The sequence below is a fragment of the Taeniopygia guttata genome, chromosome 5, assembly GCF_048771995.1.
Source record: "Taeniopygia guttata chromosome 5, bTaeGut7.mat, whole genome shotgun sequence".
NCBI lineage: Eukaryota > Metazoa > Chordata > Aves > Passeriformes > Estrildidae > Taeniopygia > Taeniopygia guttata.
Genome location: NC_133030.1, coordinates 13,197,847 through 13,219,858, shown reverse-complemented (window position 1 = coordinate 13,219,858; position 22,012 = coordinate 13,197,847). Strand labels below are relative to the sequence as shown.

The 22,012-nt window shown below is 36.8% G+C and overlaps 1 protein-coding gene across 33 annotated transcripts in view; it reads right to left on the bottom strand.

The window, feature by feature from the left end:
* The window catches only part of IRAG1 (inositol 1,4,5-triphosphate receptor associated 1), a 61,014-nt gene extending 42,899 nt beyond the window's left edge, over window positions 1-18,115 (bottom strand). For 2 of the 33 annotated variants that reach the window (XM_072930712.1, XM_072930726.1), the window contains exons 1-3: window positions 17,569-18,086; window positions 14,215-14,287; window positions 7,303-7,423 (exon numbers count right to left, since the gene is read on the bottom strand). The gene's annotated coding sequence lies outside the window, so the exon portion shown is untranslated. Of the gene's footprint in view, window positions 1-7,175; window positions 7,217-7,302; window positions 7,424-14,214; window positions 14,288-17,284; window positions 17,409-17,492 lie in introns of all 33 variants that reach the window. The other 31 variants (XM_041716719.2, XM_072930737.1, XM_072930730.1 and 28 more) reach the window with 26 other exon arrangements.
* Between the last annotated feature and the right edge of the window lie 3,897 nt (window positions 18,116-22,012).

The following is a 22,012-nucleotide window of genomic DNA, read 5'->3' as shown; positions in this document are numbered from 1 at the left end:
CATCAACGTCTCAAAAAATCCCACACTTATTTGGTATGGCTGTATCAGTGTTGTGCACAGGAAGGCCCTAGGAAAGAGATGAGCTTAAACCAGAGAACTACTTCTGCACAGCAAGAGAATTCTGAACTTTGGGATCTACATTTCACATATTAGTTTTAACATTTTTACCTCAAAACCTAAAATGAAAATAGGGGATGTGAGAAGGACATAAAAGGAACAGAGTTACTCACATTCTATGAAGCTTTAAAAAAACTCCAGGACAAACCATGGGTCAAGATTTGCCACAGAAATATCAGACCTACTGCAATTGTCTGTTTTTTTCAGGGTACTCCATATCTGCAGTAAGAGCAGTGAGTAAGACATGGAATTGAATTTCAGTTCCTCAGTTCACAACCAGCAGTTCAGCTCTGGTGCAAGCTGACTGAGTTTGTACAACACCTCCTGTTCCATTGCAGCTGCTGACAGTTTGGTAACTCCTGGGAGAGGAGCAAGGAGACAAATTGGGAAAGAAGCAGCAATAATATCTTGATACTGAGCTAAACTGACCCCAATTCAGGTTTCTTAGTCCTGTTTCATTGTACTTTTTAAGTTATGCTGGAACTCAGTATTACTTTCGTCATCACTCCACTAAGAAATTGTTATGTTGCTAATATTACAACTTTATATATGATGAGTCAAAATGGCATCCTGTATTTGCCTATTTATAAACAATTTGTATACAATAAGTATGTAGTCACAAACATTAAGATTTATTACTTTACCTTTCTCTTCTTTCGTCATGTCAAATAAAGTAAATGAGGTTGCATTAAAGTAATGGAACCCATTATTTAAAGTTTAAAACACTTGTAGAGACTTATGGAATGAAAAAAAAATCAGTGATTCTAATATATTAGGAAATAAAAAAATACAAAACCAGGTAAATTATTCAGAAAATATCTCTTACAAGAAGATATAGGAACTCATTGTAATTTTAACAATATCATAAGACTAATAAGATATAACTAATCTTAGTAGAAGAAATGCTGAAATACCAATGCATCAAAAGTTTTATTCTTAATCAAAGTTTTGGGGGTTTAGAGTGCCTCTGGACAACATTCTGGTAAATGCCAAGAAAAAAAGCTGTGCATTATCACCTGAAGTAATGGAAGGCAAATAAAAAGCCTTAAAGAGACTGAGATAAAGGCACACAGTGAAGGATGCTCATTCTTTCCAAACATCTCCTTCAATATTTTGATGTTGACCCTGAGCTGCTTTGTTATTCTGCTCAAACAAAACAAACTTCTGATTTGAAGGAATTGCTTTATAATTTTATTATCTGATTTATAATTTTATTATGACTTAAGACTTTCATCCTCATTCCTAACTTTTAGATAATAACTGTCCTAGATAAGAAAATAATGTAATATTTTATTACTAAATAGATCCAGACACAAGAATGGTAAATACAGGACTGTCCAGCAGTCTAAATTTTACTATTTCATTAAATTCCTTTACAGAAATCAACAAGCATTTTAATACAGGCAACATCTGTTTTTCAAGGTGAGGTTTTGACAAAATTTTCTATCAAGCATCTTAAGGAAACTCCCTACTCCCTGTCCTGCTCCCACAGGACAAAAGACAAATACTTCCTATAACTGAAGGAAGAAAATAAAGGACAGAAGTTGTTCTGTGTGCTGCAGATATTACACTTACACGAGTACCAAGGTGTTCAACATAGTCCTCAAGAATCTGGAAAAGTGGGTCTGTACAGATTATTAAAGAAGAGATGGGAAAATCAGAGCTAAAGACAGTCAAGGTAGTTTATGCTGAAAAAGGCAAATTGATGCACAAGACCAAAAACAAAACAAAACACCACTTAGCTAAATAAAAGCCCATCATTACATTTTGCAAGTCAGAAAAGAGCTCAGAGTAATTTTGAATAGTTCTCTGAAAATAGCATTCAGCAGCAGCCAAAAAGGCAAAAATGTTAAGAATTAATAGGAAAGAGCTAGAAACAGCCTAGAATATGAGACCAAATCTCTAAAACAGTTCTAGTCACATCTCAAAACACCAAAAAAAACCCAAACTAAACAAGCACATACACCCCCAGAAAGAACAACTACTAACCCCCAACAGCATAAAAACAAATGGTTCATAGAAGAAAGATTGGTCATTGCAAATGGTTTCCATGCAAAGAAGGACACTTCTGTATAGAAACAGGTTAGAAAGTGATGAATACACTGCAGAGGGTGGCCTAATAATTGTTTTCCCTCAATTCCTCACAGTACACATGGATAAGAATGCCAAAAGCAGTTACTAGGCAATCATTTGAGTAGAGAAAGTTCCTTCACAACAGTATCCAAATAAATGATTGAATTTGTTACCACAGGAAGGTGAAAGAAAGCAATGGGAGAAAAGGACTTTTTCTTATATTTTTCTAGTTAATAAAAATAGTACATGCTAAGACCACAGCCAGGACTAAGACCCAGGATGATACTGTGCTGGATTTCTAAGCAGCTTCCATGAAGAAGTAAACATATCTCAGCCTGAAGAATGTCTGGCATCTCCCTGCTTTGTCACGTTTTAGAGTCTTGCAGATGAGCAATCTTCAGATGTTTTTAAGAGGCTATTTGGGTGGCAGGTCACTGAAAGTGTTTTCAGTTCTTTAAGATGCATCATAGAGAAAAAATTTAATTTCATGGGAAAAATGACAGTAAACCAGCACTTTCCAAACTCTTCAGTCTTACACACACAAGCACATCTGCTTGCACACACACTAAAGGATATTCCTAATTTTATGGCTCTGTGAAGAAAATCCCATTTGTTTTCAGCTCCTTTTAATAGAAGACACAGGTGCAAATCAACACAGAAACTACCAGAAAATTAAGAAGCTGAAACTGGCATAAAGGTTTGCATAGCTCTCCATTACAACGTATTATTGCTGTTCTCCATCTTTTTCCTATTTATTATCACTGAATCCCAAAACAGCCCAGGCTGGAAGAGACCTTGAAAGATTGACCTGCCCAACTCTTTGTGGGAAAGGGAGCCTGGACAAGATTATTGAACATTCCCTCCAACTGTATCTTGAAAACCTCCAGCAATGGGGACACTACCACATCTCTGGGGAGGTTGTTCCAGTGAATGATTGCTCTCACAGCAAAAATGTGTCTTTTTTATTTTGAGATGACACCTCTCCCTGTCACATATATTCAGCTGTACAACGCTGCCTACACTCCTCGTCCAAAAGCTTCACATGTGGCTGAGTCAGAAAAAAACAGAGAATAATCTCAGCTCAAACCAATGGTGCAAACTGCGGAAATGTCTTAAGATGCTCTTGCACACCCACTGGTTTTCTCTTACAGAATACACAACAGTAGGAATAAATCGATTTTCAGGGTAGAGGCTTGAAATACTTGTCTTCCTCTAATATTTCTTACTAGTTCAGCCATTATAAACATTGTTTTAGTAGGCAAAGAAATGTAAAAAACAAAAATATAAGATTGGTCTATGATACAATGGATGGTTTTCCCCCCTGAGATATTAAAAACTTGAAAAAGGCCATATGACTTCACAACTCTAAAAGTTATTTCACACTCACAGGATTATTTCCCTTGTGTACTAGTAAACTCATAACAAACTCCACAATAAGGTTGCTTTAACAACAGAGTTAATACATATCATACTAAGTTTCCTTTCACTATTGCTAGATACTCCATCACAGATGCACAAGATCAAAATAAACTACATTTAATTCTTGTCTAGAAAATGTTGTGAGAAAACTACTTTTTTTTTCACAAAGCACAGTCAAAGTTTCCACTCACTACAGAAAGAAACAAACTTCCAATCGAAGCTTCCACTGCCTACTTTGAAGAGACAAACTGTACATTTTGTTTGCCTCTAAACCTGCAGGTTTTCCCTGTGCTGTTTTGCTGCAACATGATTATGCCTTCAACCTTGCCAAGTCACACCTTGTCCTCCCGTTGTATGTCTTGCAGGACAGGACTAAGCAGGGAAAGCTTCCTAGTAACAAATCCTGGGAGTACAGGTAAGTAAAGGAACATGACAAACAGTTCTTCCAACACCTAAAAGTCAAATTTTCACCTCAGCATCCCTCTTCCCCTTGAAGCTCACAAGCTCAGTTTTGCCTTAGGCATTGTGATTTGATAACCATTATGAAACTTCATCTAGTTTACTTGTGTCTCTTTATCAATTCAGTTAAATTGAACTGAACACCACCTTTGCATTAGTCCTATTATAGTTATTAGAGTTGATATAAAGAAATCAAAACTTGATACGCTGAGGAAGCAATTGCTGTCTCACAGACAATACCTGTTTTTACTTGTCAACTGAAATTGCTGTTTTCATTCAAAGTTTCATCAGCTGGGATATGGCTGGATACAGTTACTAAAGGCTGATCTCTTTCAAGTGTTCCTACCAAAACCAGTAAGACCAAAGTTGATGTTCTCTGTGGGGAAGAACCAAGTGAAGAAGAACCTAGACCCATTTCATTCTGTTCATCATCTTCAATATTGTGTTATTAATAATACCACTTACTTGCAACATATTGAGAGGCATGAGAACATGTATAAAGGGAACCTCTCATGAGGACTCACTTTACCTAAGGCCATTTGTCTCCTGAAGTTTTCTGTCAGTTTGGCTTGTTTGGTTTTTTGTTTGTTTGGGTTTTTATTGTTTTTGAATCAACTTAAGTTCCTGTCCTAAAATCAGGAATTTACTTTAGGCTCTCTGAATTGTATTCTGCAGGAACCTTTCATTTCTCAGATGACTACAGGGAAGCCCAGGGAGACAAACTTTGTTAGGTTAAAATTAATCTTTTTTATATAATAGCCTTTCCTGAAGTGACTTCAGATTACCTTCAAAAAATTCTTCTTGGGGCAGTGGAAGGAATAGCAAACTAAAGAAAGACAGTTTCTATCCTTCTCATAATTCTTAATTATATTGGCTAAGAAATTAAGTTCTTAAGAATTGAAATCTTAATTCTCTTTAATAATGGTCTCTTCTATCCAAATCCTAGGCTTCACTAATTAGAAAATCATCTTCCCAATATTTTTTTCTCACAGATTAAAAGAAATAAGAGAGAATTAGAAAGACAGAACTTAGAACTAGAGTTTCTAGGTGTTCTAGAAACATTTCATGTATGTTTCAATCATATTTTTTCAAATATTCCCTTCATTTCTTCTTTATACCCAACAACTGACTACAAACAAGTAACAATTGCCAAGCTAGCTTAAACAAAATGTATAATGTCTGTACCTACACAAAAAAAAATCTAACTATAAACTAATGCCAATTATACTGTCTGATCTCCACAAATAAGATGATGTTGAATTGTGTTGAACATGTTTCTAAAGTATGTAAATATTTTTTTCCAACACAAAAGTTTTTCCAAACTTTTGTTGTCATTGTTACTGTTTCATAGTTAGAACAATGTTTATTTGATTTTCCATGGCACTTAAAGACAACCTACAAATTGATTTTTTGAGTGTTCCTTCCAAGTGTTATGTTTTTAACCCTGTTGAAAACAAAAAAAGTATATTTGTACAGAACAAAGAGGATAAAGTTACTAACTGAACATGCCATTTATGTATTTTTGTTAAAGGAAATACTTTAAGTCAAAGCCAGCTATATTTTTTCTAAAATTCTCACTATCCAGTTAAATCAGAAATTATTTTCTGAAGAAACAATGGAATCTAGAAGATAAAAAAACAGGGCAACTACAGTACTTACCATAACAATTTATTTGCCGCCTGTGTGAATGGCACCTCACTTTTCTATCACAGACAGAAAAAATCCACTCCAACTCTAAATAAGTGTTAAGTGTACTTTTGAACTGAGGTGAAACAAAAAGCAAATTTGAATCACAGAGCTTGTTTGAATTACAATTAATATCTTAAGTGAACATACTGCAGAGCTTCATGAATATTCAACTACAGAGTTACCAATTTCACTAAATCAGTGCTTTTGGCATTAAAATTTAATTTTCTTCTTTTTTTTTTTAAGCAGGGTGGAGTAATGGAATTTTATTTAGTTCACTCATTAGGTTCATACTCTGTCCTCATATGTATTTCTTCAAGTACACCAACCCAAAAGTCAGGCATTAATAAATCAGCTGTTCTAGTCAGGTTACTCTGCAGACAGGCAGCAGTTACTTGTTCAATTCACTCTCACAAAGCTGCCCAGCTGCAGCCCTTACTGCATTGGGTTAATATTCCTGAGAAAGGTCTGAATATTGAAAACATGCTGAATATGCTTTGCACTGGCACGTTATTTAATCTTATTAACTGACTAGAACATTAAATTCCACCCACTTAAATCATTACTTCATAGCACAATTGCAGCAGAAAATAACTGACCCATGTGCTTAAGAAAGTGAGGGATACAACAGTTCAGTTCTGACCTCTTCAAGGGATTTAATTCTTCACTGTATAATGACACATTTTTTACTATGTCCTACAAATATTTTGGAAAAGGTGTTTTTGTGGTAGTTTGTTGGGGTTTTTTTTGCATTTTAAGAACCTCAGAGCATTCAAAATACTGTGAATATAATTCTTCATCACTTTCCAACAACACATGCCAATACAGCAAAGATTTACTGCTTTGAAGTGAAGAAGAAATGATTACTCCCCAATGCATTTAAGTTAAACTGGCACTGGTCTTGCTTCTTCACCTGAACTGCTTATCAGATGTTGGCACTGTGCAATAAATACTGCTTCAGGCTAGGTCCAAATGATTAAATTCACTGTAGTAAAACTCATGGTGTTACCTAAAAGCAGTTGTCTCATTTCTTGCACTGCTGAACTAAATCTCATTTTTGTCACATGCCCAAAGCACATTGCACTTCCAGTCACCAAGAATGCACACTTATATCCTGAGTTTTACCAACATCCATCTAGGTGGAGCATTCAGTTCAGTGGAATAATGTTTGATAGTTATGGGAAAAAATATAGCTCTTCGAATATTAGGCAATCCAACAATGATTTTTATCTTCTAGAAACAATTTTTTAGGGTTTCATATTTTTTCATCTATGACCCCATCCACAATTTTTACTGAAGAGTTTAATTCAAATTGTTTATAAAGCAACATTTAATTTAAAAATTAGCAAATGGACAACATATATGTTGATCAAGGGAAAAAAAAATGAAATATGTTAGAAATTGTCAGAATAACAACTGACCTGTGCAACTCTCCTGTGTAAAGGGCTCCTTACTCACTGCACTGGATGAGACCCACAAATGAGAAATTAGCCCAACTGTTTCAAATAGCAGAAGTAAAACTTAAAGTACAAGCAAAAAGCTTATTACCCATCAGAGGAATTTAAAGTCTGGCATTGTCATGGTCGGCATAATGCCCTGCAGCACGGGTGAAGAAAGGACAATGAATATTCAGCAGGCTGATGGCTGGAATGCTGTAGGCAGGATCATCCTATTTTAAACATAGAGAAACAAATTCAATACTAGATAGAAAATGGTGGGATTTTTCGTTTGTTCAAGTAAATGAACAACTCCTTCCAAGCAGATGATCAGGCAAAGAAAGAAAACAGGATGTTACCACAGGTTAATTACTTTCAAATAATCACAGAAAAACAAACCAATGAGTAACAGAAACAAAGTGTGCAGTCAGTTTGCTTAAGAGCAAATGAGATCTCATTCTGCCATTTTTTACTGAAGTTTACTTCAATAAAAAGGATCTCTAGAAACTTCTGAAGTGACCTGAAGGAAGACAGAAGGGGAGTTCTTTAACAGGATCACTATATCTCATTTTGAGAGCATCTGTTTAATGCTGCTGGTTTTCCCAATGTTAATTTTAAAAAAGAAGAACAAAAACACTCTTCATCCATAAACCAAATATCTGCATACCCTGAATAGACTTCAGAGAAAGAGACCAGTATTATCCTATATATTAAAACAAGCAAGCCCTAAACCTATGACAGGTGATTTAAAGAGCACTTAAAGTAGTGAGTCCATGTGGAGCTCCTGGAGTTTCATCAACCTTAGAGTTTGCCTAGTCACTTTCAACATGCACAAAAGGACATAATTGGTGGAAAAACCACTTCAGATGCAAGAAAATTTTCAGGCAACAGATTCCTGTGTCCCAGTTGCCTTCTTTAAATGACCAGAAAGCAGATAAGGGCTGCTGTCTCTGGGTATTACTCTATTCTCCCTGGCTGAGCTTCAAAACATCTGTTGCATAAGGAAAGTCTAATTAGAATGGCTGCCTCTACTCGGATGGCTGACATTTACTTGCCATGGGAAGAACCTGTCCACTAACAACATTCCCATGAGGCTGACTGCAGGCTGAGCAGAGTCTATAGCCTGTTCCCAAAGACTGCAGAAACCTCAGACCTTTTCCTTTTAGGCATTGGGGCCTCGATGGAAAAATCTGCAAAAGAGATGAGGGTGTCTGTTACAAACTAACAGTGCTCTGCACCACTTTGGAAAGCAGACAAACATATGGACTGCCACCAACTATTAAAACTTGGTGTGAAATCACAGGAGTTATCAACCTGCAGCTTTCACAATCTGTTTCACAGACATGTACGAATCTTTTCCAAAATAAAGATAGCAGCGCACAAACAGACCATTTAGTAACCTGTGTCTCCCTACATTAAAAAATTGGTTGCTTCTAAGCAGCTGAGCTATCAAAACCTGTTCTTTGGGTATTTTATTTTGATTATTTGTGTCTTATCTCCCTCATAGCAAGCTTACATGTCTCCTACCAGTCTGGAGAGCCAAGAGACAGCATTTGCTGTGCCTGGTTTTAAGCTTCACACATGCCAGGTTGCCAGCTGGCAGATCAAACAGCATCAGTGACAATTTCAGCTCACAGTGAAGCCTTTCAACGTAGCAGCACTAAGCTGGGTCTCTCCTCTCTTACCAGACCACTAATTTTCACTTTTAGGAGTTTAATATTTTTGCAATCCTCTCCTACCAAATTCAACAAGTCTGAGAAGTTCAAAGGGTACTGGGAGGGAATGAAGGGAGGGCAGGGAAGAAGAGGGAAAGATAGTTGGCTGACAACCAGAATAAACACATCATTTTTAGTCCAAGGAAAACAATACCAAAAAAAGATTTTGGAAGGAATAAATACATAGCTAACACTTATAGAAGGCTACAACATATGAAGAGAAACGTGTCTCTAAACAATAGCCATGTAGTACTTTTTCTCTAGAAAAAATCTTGTGTAGCTAATGTTGTGTGTTGAGGTTTCCCTCTTCCTCCTGCACTGCCATAAGCTGGTGAAGAGTTTCAAGCTAAGCTGATGCAGGAACTGGCAGATATCAGGAAGTTTGTATTTCCATGGCAGATGCAAGTTCAGATCTGAACAGCATCTGAAGCAGAGACTAAATAGAATAGTATAGAAATACGGAATAAACCAATGCCATAACAACTGTGGTGAGGGTGCTATAGACAGAGTTCTAAGGGAAATCGTGTTTCTTTGTTTCAAGTATTTAACAGTGTCATGAAAAATAAAAGCTAGAGTTTTTAAATTCCACACATCTCCTCTGTTGTCCTCTCCCCTTCCCCAGTTAGGTTATTCATGTGACCACATAGTCTCAACAGCAAAAGTTACAATATTGTAAATGCAGCACAGATGTGCTGGTTTTACAGGCACACCATGTGCAGCCACAGAAGCACCTCCCAGGCTTGACATAAAAGGATAACCTTTGGAATTTTAATTACATAGGACTTTAATAAACAAGTATCAATAAATATTTATGGATCTAACATTTGGACTTCCCTATTAGATTGGTAAAAAAAACCCAAAAGCAAGCAACAACCAACAAACCAAACCCACAGTCAGTGCTGTTGACATTCTCATTTAAGGATAAACCCAGGTAATTGTCCAGTACTCCATTTGGAACAGCTGAAAAGTAAACAAAGAATCCCCACAGAGGTTGAGAAAGACAGGTTTCCACACTCACTGGAGTTTGTGCAGCTGTGAAGCTACAAATTGTCACATTTTTCAACACTTAAAACCAAAATTAAATCCCAAAGATGCTCAAGATTCCTTCTAGGAAATTACTGTACTGAGATTGAACAAGCTAGTAGAAATGAGAGGGGTGCAACTATATATGTAACACTGCAATGCTTATTTTGAGAAAAACTGTGATCCATGTACATGGCAGTAGTTTATCCCATGTTTTTAGAAAAATTAAAAAGCTCAAATGTACTTAGAGAGTGCAGAATTTAAGTGGGCCTTCAAACTACAGAGTATCATAGTTGCCTCTAAGAATCACTTCATCAGCATGTTCATAACACCCTTGGAAAAGAGTATTAAATAATAACTAACAACTGAAACAAAAGTTTCAAATATGTATTTCTACCACTGATACACTCTTGGTATCAGACCTCTCAACTGAACTTCTAAGAGTATGTTAAAGAAAATATTTGAAATAATTATCTGACTGTTGTGGATTAACATATGCAAATTGACCTGTTCTGCATTTTGAGCCAGTCTCATTTGAACCTTGAGGATTCTTCAAGCTAATTGGAATAAAGAGAACCAGTTATTTAACTTTCAAACAAGGCTTCCATTTCTCCAAGTCTTTCTCTAATACTCTTCAGGAGACAAGAGAACGAGGCATAGAAATGTCTGAGGAAACAATTTAATTCCATAACCAAGCTTACAGTTGCTAAAATAACATGCCTTCCTCTGTTTGCTGTGTTTTATGAAGGAAGTTGAATTTCCTGCTCTCTTTGAGAAGCAACATTCATCAAGACTTTGAGCCCCACAGAGATGCTAAAGATTCCATTAGTTATTATTTAATTTATTTTCTTTTGAATAGCAGGGTGCCCATAACTGCCTCAGGAACAAGGTGTGACGTTACAGGGAGAAAAATCTACATGGGCTGATGCAGTCTTTAAGCTGATTTTCACACTTGCTGTCATGGGACTGAAGGAATTTAGAGAAAGGTCAACATTTTCAGCAGCTTATCTTGCAGAGAAATGGCAACTTGGTCCAAATATTCAACATACAGGTCATGAAGAAGCAACTGAATTCAGCAGGAACCCAGCTGTCCCATTTGACCCAGACAGTTTGGGATTCATGCAGCTGGGACACATTCTACTCTCAGGTGACACCACAGGGCACCTGGAACTATGGGGCAACTCTTTTCTCCAATACACTGAGCACCTCTGTCACAATCTCAGTCCCACAATCTCCCTGTCCAGGAAAGGGCTGGTAATGCTCTGTGGCAATTCGTACATAATTTTTGATATTTTTATTGCTATAGCAACTGAGTGTAGGCATTTAAACATAGCAACAGACTTTTTATAGCACTTTCTTGGATGTCAAAAAGGCACGTTGTTTTATTTTCCAAGCAGATGCTCAGAAGATAAGTACACAGGATGATTGCACAGTACTCACCTTCAAAAGGAAGAAAAAACCTCCCAGCTTCACAACTTCTAAATCATATAAGCTGACAGATGAGTGTAAGATACATTGTGAGTTGTGAGGTTTTTATCATGAATTTAAGAGATTTTGTCCTGAGAAAACATACCACCAATTACTACCTAAGAATAAGATAAGATAAAAAACCTGCTGGATCTGTGTTTATTTTGTAAAAAGCTGTACAAGAATTTACAAGTCCTACTCTATAGGGAAAAAATGTCCATCAACTCTGCCTGTCAAGCAACAGAAAAAGGGAAATCGTCTTCATATGAAGTGGATTCAGATTCTTTGGAGTGATCAAAGTCCACTGAGACAGACCCATAGGTCATGTACATGGGCAAAGCTCCACACAATCCAAACAGGAACAGCAATTTGCAAGAAGACAGTTTGACTTGCTAGATGGTTTAAGGAAGTACAAGTCATAGTTTTCATAATAAGAATCACAGAATAATTAGGGTTGGGAGGGACCTCTGGAGATCATCCAGTCCAACCTCCCTGCCAAAGTAGAGTCACCTGGAGCAGTGATTCAGGTGGGTTTTGAATGTGTCCAGAGAGCCTCCATCTCCTGGAACAGTCTGTGCCAGTGCTCTCAACGTAAAGAAATTGTTTCTCACGTTGAGATGGAACTTCCTGTGTTTCAGTTTATGGCTATTGCTCCTCATCCTGTCACTGGGCACCACTAAAAAGGGTCTGGCACCATCCTCTTAGCCCACCTTTGAGATATTTATAAACATTAATGAGATCCCCTCTCAGCCTTCTCTCAACTAACCAGGCCCAGCTCCTGCAGGCTCTCCTCATTGGAGAGATGCTCCAGACCTCTCATCCCCTTTGTGGCCTCTGCTGGACCCTCTCCAGAGGAGCCCAGAACTGGATACACTCCAGGTGTGGCTGAGTAGAAGGGCAGGATCACCTCTCTTGACCTGCTGGCCATGCTCTTCCCAATGTAGCCCAGGCTACTTTTCTTGTGTACAGTATTTTTCCTCTGGGAACTTAATTTTAGCATCATTTCTTAAGTGATCAGCAAAAATCACCACTTGATATTTAATGTAATTTCTGAACACATTACTAGACAGAGAAATACCAAAAAGCAACAGGATAGATTTCCTTGGTATTATTCACCCCTCTGTTACATGTCAGCTTTGTAGAGAGTGAAATGGTTCATGTCTGCCATTTTACTAAGAAAAATACTTAAAATCTGATAAACAGAAAATGTCAAAGCCTTGCAAAAGAAATTAATCCAACAGGAAATATCAAGAGCTTCTTAGAAGGGTACATGTTTGTTAATACTCCAGTGACTCTATTCCATTAGCACATAATATATGAGGTTTGGAAGGAACATTTTAATGCTGTATTTAGTGCAGAAGAGATTTCAAACAGATCCCAAAAGCTCAATACAAAGATAAAAACTGAGTTTTTACATGTTGAATATATCCCACAAAATCTTTCTTCCTGACCCTTAAAGATATTTTTACTTAATGCAATTGAGTAGTTTTCAAGCCTTCCTAACCTTGCTTCAGGTTCCTAAGATACTTGGGAATTCTGATAAATCTGCTTTGGTTTCGACAGTCTGCTCCACTGACCATTGCATTTACAAAACCAGCTTTTAGAGCAATGCTGATAATTTTATCTAACGGAGAATAGGAATAAGTTCTTAACTGCAACAGTCCTCAGGGAAGTCTGGATGGGCACCACTACATTGGCATAAGGGAACAAGGCACAATATGCAGGGCTGCTTCCAAGACTTTTCCAGTCTGAGGTGATGTGCAGAACATCTGATTGACTTAGCACCTCCTCCTGGGACAAATTCCACCCTCCACTGCAACTAGGCCCTAATAATGTAATTCTATTTTCACAAGCCCAGAGGTCAGTGCCTTTCCTTTACTATTTATACAGAAAAATATGGGAAATTCAGCAGCTGAAATTGGGAAGTAATTTTCATGCATTGTCAAGATATTTCTCTTCCTCTCCACAAGAGCTCCTTCAACTTAAGGCTAGACACTTCATTTTTAATTTTTCTGTTCAGCAGTTACAGCACAGTTCATTACAAACTGGGAAGTTTTAAACAACATTAATTGCTATATGAAACCTTACTATATTCTACTAGCTTCTAAAAGAGACTGGAGATACTGGGAGAACTTTTAAAAATTAAATAGAGTATTTTTCTAGTCCAAAATTTCAGAAAAATCTATCATTTTACTAGTTTTGGAATTTGTTAGTACAAATTAAGTCCAAAATAAGACGGATGAGAATAGACCTTCTCCTACTCAGATTGCCCTGAGAGAGTCTTTACCTTTGTGGTGTTCACTAAGTGCCTCCTCTGGCAACACTGAAGTCAATGGAAACTTTGCTGACGATTTCAAAAGCAAAGATTCAGAGCCAAAATTCCCCATGTATAACTTCAGCCTTACAAAACATTCTGCAGAATTATATAAACAGCAATAATTTTACTCAGAAGGCAAGACTCTACCCCAAAGCAATCATTGTACTTGCCCCAGAAGTCCAGAATTTCTATCACACTTCCATTTTCAGGATGCAAAATATTACAGTGGGTAAGAAAACAGTGTGCAGTGCCAACACAAAAAGCTTTCCCCACCACTGCTGTTTCTTACATGAACTTCTCAACCCCTTTGCTCTTTGCAGAAATCCCAGTAAGTAATCCAGTGGGTTGTATTTTATAGCCATGAGATTGCAGCTCTCTTTGAACAATCACCAGGTGTATTTACACATAAATTAGGGGACAGCAGTGTCTGTAATGTATGTGCATCACAACAATACAGAATATGCTTTAGTTGGGGAAAAGACTTTAAGGTTTACATACTCACTTGACATACATCAGCTGGCAGGTTTGCATGCTTCCCTCCCTGCTCCTCTCATCCTCCCCTCTCCCAGCAATCCCTGTTAGCATAGGAAACATCATATTCTACAAGCCTTACTTGTCCAAACCCACAGATCTCTACAAATATCTAAAATACTACAGGTCTCAGATTACTTGTGATACCTAAAGATTTTGTGTTTTGCACATTTTAAGGATAGGTGAAAGTTCTAGCAAATGGTTAGGCATTCTTGATTTCAGCCATGAAATGGAGGTGAGTGTGTGGTCTTTATTGTTAGCTATGTTTCTTCAATCTTTTAGATATTTAATAAATCTGGCAATTCCTAAGTAAAATTTAATTCTCAAATTGTTTTTTGAGATTGTAAAATTAACAATAGACACTGAAATTAACCTTAGGGAACAGAAATATAAAGCAAAAAAAAAAAAAAGAAACAAACAAACAAAAAACCAAACCAAAACAAAAAAACCCACATTACATCTACCTACTTAGATTAGAGGATTAAATCCAGGGATGTTATTAGAGCTGAAGCTCTCCATCAAAACCTGAGGTTACAAGTCCACTTACTCTAATTAAGAAACCCCTTTTCAGAATCCTTAAGACCTACTTCAAAACACTACCATAACAGTCACAGTCTTAGCTCTCCACAACAGCTCTACAAATGTACATAAGCAGTAATTCATGTCTATCTTGAGTCACCAGTTTAGAAGCTTACAGAGATCCATCACCCACTCAGATTTCCTTTCTGTCAGTGATACTGAGATCCAAAACATCTCTTTGACCCACTTTTCAAAGGAAGCACAGGCAGAGAGCACATCACAAGGAAATTCTTTTGCTTAGTTTACAGGAAGGCTGCAAGTTAGGACAGCAAAAAGATGTATCTCTGCCCACAAATCCCCCAGATCTTTAAATAACCCACAAACCTTGAAACAGCAAGGATTTTCTTTCCCCTTCCACTCACAAGCGACTTTATCCTTCCTCTTCCTGGACTTCCACACTTGTCTAACAACAGCAAATAGATGAGGAAGGAGAACTCCATGTGAGGAACATACACATACCCATGAAAGGAGGACCTGTCTCTCTCAGGTCCAGCTCCTTATACCTTGCTGTACTCTGTCCTAAAAAACTTTTTAGAAAGTTATTTGACACCAAACTATCTTTAAAATCTGTCAGGAAGCAGATTGATTGAAAGGAGAATGAAATTAGCTGGGGCTAAACATGGGAGTTATGAAGCTGGTTGCTAGATAATTCTTAATTTCCAATGTTTTGGTCCAAGATAAATAGGACTATAGTTATTAAATCTGACATATAAAAAGATAGGAGGTAGGGAGGCATACAGGTTTCATGCTCACAGACAATTTAGAACTTAATCCAGAAGAATGTGAAGCAGATGGATTTCTAAAAGTTAAATACAATGAAAATCCTAGGTACTCATAGTGCTGACGTTAACACAATATTCACCATGCACAAATAAACAACTTGTACTTTTTGTATTAAATTACACTTTTGTCATCATAATACCTTTACTGAAGATAAATTTACGCATAGGTACTTTATTATATATTCTAAGTTACAAGAGAAATAAGAATTGTGTGAAATAAGAACTATAGTTGTTGAAATGCTATATCACGTATTAGATATATATACTTGGTTCAGACTTGAAGAAGTTAGACACTGATTAGTTATTCCAACCTTTAGGCATTGTTAAAAATAAAAATAAGTAATGGAAACTTAAACACCTTCTAGAATACCATCTAAATGTATACATCCCTGTAGAAGTTGAAGGATTGCATAAAACATCACAAGTAAAGTAACACATGCAAGATCAACAAATCAGAATGAGGGTCTTTGAAGGCCAAAACCAACACTGTATAAGTGAGTACCCTCAGTATTCAGCATTTCATATACTGGACTGATTCTTAATTTCCACTGCTCTAATAAACTTAGATTTCTGTGAGTTGTATCATCAGATTATTAGGCTCCAAGTGTGGTAAAATTGTTGATTTGGGGTATTACTGTTGATTTAAAACGTGAAGGTCTGATAGAAGTCTAACCTAAATGTACTAAGCTGTTCACTAATGATTGTCCAGAGAAAAATAAAACTATTACAAGTTTTGCAACAAGATCTGAAATGCTTTAACAAGTAAGATTAATTTATCAGAGCCTCTTGAAGCTGGATGAAGAAACCTTTCACAAAAGTGTACACAACACCTACCATATGAAATATAAATGCAGTAACTGTCAGCACTCACAAGAACACTGTCTACACTCAGAACTCTAAATTCACCCTGTCTCTGTATGTCAGAAACTAAAAACTATAATCACTCTGCAGAGATAGAAATTCACTACTGATTGCAGAGAATTTTTCACCAGATCAAGCCATGCTACGCAGATTTGAAAAATCAACTTACTAACACAAGTTGCTAGTAATGTGAGCTAGTAACAGAACCTAAGTCTTCAGTTTCAGCTATCACTTCCTTGCACTGACCTCATTCTTTCACATTGTTTACATTCTGCTGTCTGAAGCAAAAGAAGACCTTAATATACACATTAGTAAGACAAAAATGTGTTTTAATTTATCAAGGAAATTAAATACACTTTAATGCAGAATGCCTACCAAATAGCACAGATAAAACCAAAAACCAAAATACCAGGAAAAGCAAATAATGAATTTTTTTGTACTAAAGGAAACATGTTTGAACACTTGAAGATATTTGTTTTTCTCTGTACAGCATTCCAATTAAATACAACTTTGTGGTATTAATTTACATCTAACAGGACTAGACTCAAACAGAGACTGTATAAAGAAATGGCTCTGAAAATGCCTTTTTAAAAGATAAATTCCAGACAAGCAGGTAATCCACCAGCATGAACCACTCCAGCACTGTTAAAAGCACGAGGGAAGGAAGTCATACAATTAAAAAAAAAAAAAAGAAAAAGAGCAATCTGTGACTTATCCTTTTCCCTATAACATGGATTACTCCTGAGACTCCCTCTTGGTTATTACAATACAGATGACAGTATCTGTGCACCAGGTTACCTTGAATTACTGACTACATACCTTTATTATTCAAGTCTCAGTATAATTAACACAGCTTTTCCTTTTTCATTCTTGTATAGTCCCAAACAGTTTGCAAGCAGAACGAGGTTGCATTGACTACACCCAGTTTTTAAGCAACTAAAATCTGACAAAGAGATAGAATTTGAAGGGGTGAGGGATAAGAGGTAAAGAACCAGCTCCTAAGTATCACAAGAACAAGGTACTGTACCTTTAAGGAGGAAAAATGGTTCCGTTCTGTTTCACGGCTGAAAAAGAGCTTATTCCTAGTTATAGAGATTACTTACCTAAAACTTCTGTTATTCTTCTCTTTCCCCTCGGGCCAGCCTCTCTTTCACTCTTGGGAGCTTTTACCATTTAAGGTCAATGTTACATCTGGCTCTAGTAACTAAAGCTGAAGCAATTTTTAACTCAGAGATCCAACAGGCTGCCTAACATTAGAATGAGAGTTTAAATTTAAAGTAATTCTTCAGAAAGCTTTTCTTGCCTCAGAGAATTACAGAATTAAAGGCTCTCCTATTCTGGCATAAGTACTCTGGGTACAACATGATGCAGACATCCCATTACCATTCTTCAAGTTAACTGCATATAAGCTCTACTTACTCATTTCTGATTAAAACAGGCAAGTAGGAAGAACAGATGAAACAGTTTACATCATGTTACGTTAACCCTTAGAATTTTCTACTGACACAGATGCTACTATTTTTCATTCCTCTCCCCCTCCCTTTGTTTGGTCAGAAGGAGTCTAAATTAGAGAGCAAATAGAAGGCATGTGAACTTTTAAAGAACGCTGGCTTCAGTCCAGTCATAGGCTCTGCTCTCCACTTGCAGAGTAGGAAAAATTCCCAATGAAGTCCACAGAATTTGCTTGTAGCCCATGAGAGAATGTAGCTACATATGAGGCTTGAAGAGGGAAAAGAAACCCAAAATCTTTACCACAGTACATGCAGGTACCTACAGAGCAATCATGTGCATGTGATTCAGAGCTCTCAGCTCTAAAACGGAAAGAGATTTTACTTCAGCCCTTTAGCTACTTTAGATTATTTAGTTATGAGTATTACAGTTACATCCACAGATTCTAACTAAGAGTTCTCTATTGCCAGGTGCTGGGAAGTTATTAAATGTAAGAAAGCCAAACCCTGCCCAAAAATCCTTTCACAACTGAAGTAAATACAAGAGAAGAGAAGGTGGGTAATGTAAGGGGGAAAAAAATGGGTAGGGTAGCAGATAGCATGTAAAATTATTGGATACTAAGTTTTGAAGGGATATATTAGGGCTGTTTTAAGAGAAAATACTGAACAATACTAAATTAACTGCCTTTTGACAGTGGCTGATAAGATCAGTAAGGCAGAAACAAATCAGACAAAGGAAAGTAAAGATTTGATTATTGGACTTGGAAAGCACCATAGGAGAGTGGTGCACGGCTTGTAGGAGAAGTGGGCAAAGATGAATTGATGGCAACAAAGCACAGAAAATTAGAAGCTGAGCACCTGCTTTGTGCCACATCATACTTCAGCTAGTACTAGAAAATCTATTAAGCTACACTTAAAACATTCTTAGTTCCAAAAATCAACATAGTCTGAAAAACTTCTGCAACATCGGTGCTTAAACTTATTCTCCACATAAAGGGAGTAGCTAGGATTTTCCACTACCCTTTCAGGTATTGATGTCCTTTGTTCACTTACAGTCCTTGACACCATTGCTGACTCTAACAAGGCATTTTAACACACCTCCTTTCATATTTTTTAACTACTATTTCATTACCACAAAATCAAGTTCTGAAATATCTTCTTGTGACTCAGCATAGTTTCAGTTGTCCATCTAGCTATCGGCAGTTACAGAATTTTTACTAGCATCTGTAACTCATCATTTTTCAGTTTTATTATCTCAGAACTTCTAGGCCACAAGTGTCAAATGCTTCATTTGTCTACAACAGAAGTTGTGTTCCTGTTAAACCTGCTTTCATCTCTCTCAGAGCAACGACTGCTTTGAACCCAGTTTGGGCAAGAACAAGTTGTTTACTGTCTTTCAGCATTATTGTCCTCTGGGAAATAAAACTTCAGTGAAGTTGCTTGTTCATTGGTCTATCATCCTACAGCCACTGTTGGCCAAATTTAGCCCGAATTTCTTAAAGTAATTGGGGCCTCACAATATCTTCAAGTTCCCAAAGAGTTAGTGAAAAAACAGTGCTTGTAAAGCAGATTCAAGCTACTGCCCCCACTATGGGGAAAACCTATAGCAGCAGAGTTTGTTTTGTTTGGTCTCTCCACTTGCACCACACAAACATGACCCCTGCTGTCTAGGTAGGATTTAGGGGACAAAGAATGATTCTGGAGGTACTCACAAGAGGAGGAAAACAAAGCTTCCATCAATCTTGTGCTCCTGAAACTGCTTTGTATATCCTATTCTATAGCTTTGGCAGATTCTTTGCCCAGAGATTTGTTTAGTGTTAATGATTTCAGGCCAAACAGAGGTGAAAGCTGCTTGCTAAAATCTAAATTATTGAATGACAAAATATTAGCAGCTAAAATTTAATTATTTCAAGTAGATTGTAAAAATTCTATCAAGAAGGCATAGTAACATGCACCAAATAAAAAAAGTAAACAAATTACTTTTTTAAAGATCTGTTTTTTTAAAAAAACATTCTAATACAGATGGCTTGGCAACTCCCCCATAACACAACATATTTATGTTGCCAGTATTCCACTATTGTATACCCCTGGGAGAGCATAAAATGATTTTTTAAATAAGTATCTGAAGTATTTCAGAGTGGCTAGAAGCAGTTCTCTGCAGTTACATATGGCTTGGTGGTTATGGGATGTGCGTGCCTCCATCCCACCAGTTAAGTTTCCATTTCCCTGATTTTCACAGCTCTGTGACCTATGAAAGCAGCACAGCACAGGAGTAGCAAATTTAACACAGCAACATTAGGCTTCCTGGGCTGGGCTCCTCAAGTTCTAAGATTTTTACTTGCACCTTTCAGGAAGTGAAAGCGAGCACTAAACAAAAGTACTAAAATCCTTGTCATACTGAATCAATGGAGAGCTCTGCCTCTCAGGCTGAAGTATTGGTAAGATCCACACAGGGACTTCATTTTTGGAACACAAACATTTTCAAGCACAAGCTTTGGCTAGCAACAGCAGAAAAGTGATCTTGCCACAATCTTTGTTTTTTTTCTAGTTTTGGCTGTAATTGGGCAGTCTGGGAGATAAGAACTGTAACTCAAATTGTGTATTTGTGTAGAAATAGTTGTAAGTATCTTCATTTGAGCTTTTGAGAATTCTCATATTTTTTAAGATTTACTTTATTATCACTACTGCTATATTTGAAGATTTTATGCTTCAGGACATAAAGATACTTTGCATTAAAATGTTGTTTATTAATATTCCTGAGCATATGTAATGGCCATCCATAATGGCAAGTCATGATTACATGCTCTATTTTTTACCCAATGACTAAAGTACAAAGATTATTCATCAGACAGGCTAAAAATTTGCAGCAGAATTGATAACATTTGCACTTAAAACTGGAGTTCTAGGACATGAGTTTTCATGCTCCATTTTAATGGGATCTCAAAGGTGTTTTTATCAGTTAAAACTTCACTTGCATCACACTTAGAATGCATCTCTGTCCACCTCCCAAATAACAACATGCATTCAATTTTGTTTATTGAATCATTCTCATCATCTTATTTCTCAACTGTATGGAAAAACTAGTTAGCTGAGTTAAAGTTTATGCCAAACTTTTGCTGTCTCCTTTTGTTTTCTTGCACAGAACATTTTTTCCAAATTTAAATATTTATTCCTGCATCAGATTTGTGTTTTCAATTGCTCTTCTGGCTTGCATGTTGCTACCACCATAGTGCACACAAAACTGAAGTCACCACCTCTCTTCTACCCACCACAGTATGCAATTCTTATCTGCCAGCTTCATCCAGACAGGAGGAAAAAAAAAAAATAATAACAATTCTGTTAACTTAATATATTTTAAAAAAAAATCCAAGGCAAAAACATGCAATAAAATTTTCCCATCTGGGACTCATTCTGCTGAACATTAAATCCCAAATGCAACCCAGAAAAACAGGACTATAATGTGTGCTGGTTCAAAAGGGTAGTATTACTCAATATCACTTTGCCAGTCAGCTATGCTAGATCATTTCTGCAAAATGTAGAAAATTTTATTAACTTTTAATAATGTTTATGCAGCAACTTATCTAGATGAATCTTCTTCAAGGCAGGGAATTTGCTCCAGCAAAAGACAAGCTCTTCACATGAATCAGAAATGCTAAATTAAAAGAATATGCAATTGCAGAGCCTGCAGAAGGAGGCAAGGACAGGTTTGTTAGAGGCCAGTCATCTTAAGGAAAGCCATCCATCTCTATGGACAACAACGGAAAATCAAGTTTGCTTTGATGGCATGACTGAGGTAGAGATGATCCTGTAAACCAGATGGAAAGATATGAGACCTTAGGGACAAGGACTCAGAGCACCTGCAAAACCCCTCTTCATCAAGCTACAAGAAGTCTTTTTATTTATAAAAAGCTAATGTTTTTTTCAGTCCCAAAATAGCCAGCTAATAATCTCTATATGAGAAACAGGCAGGGGCCAAGAAACAAAATACAAATCTGTTTTCCAGTTTTCATTGCCACATGATCAATAAAATGATCCAAACTGACAAACATAGTTTCAATGCCCAAGTCCTTCTAGACAAATGTTCACCAAAGCATTTACA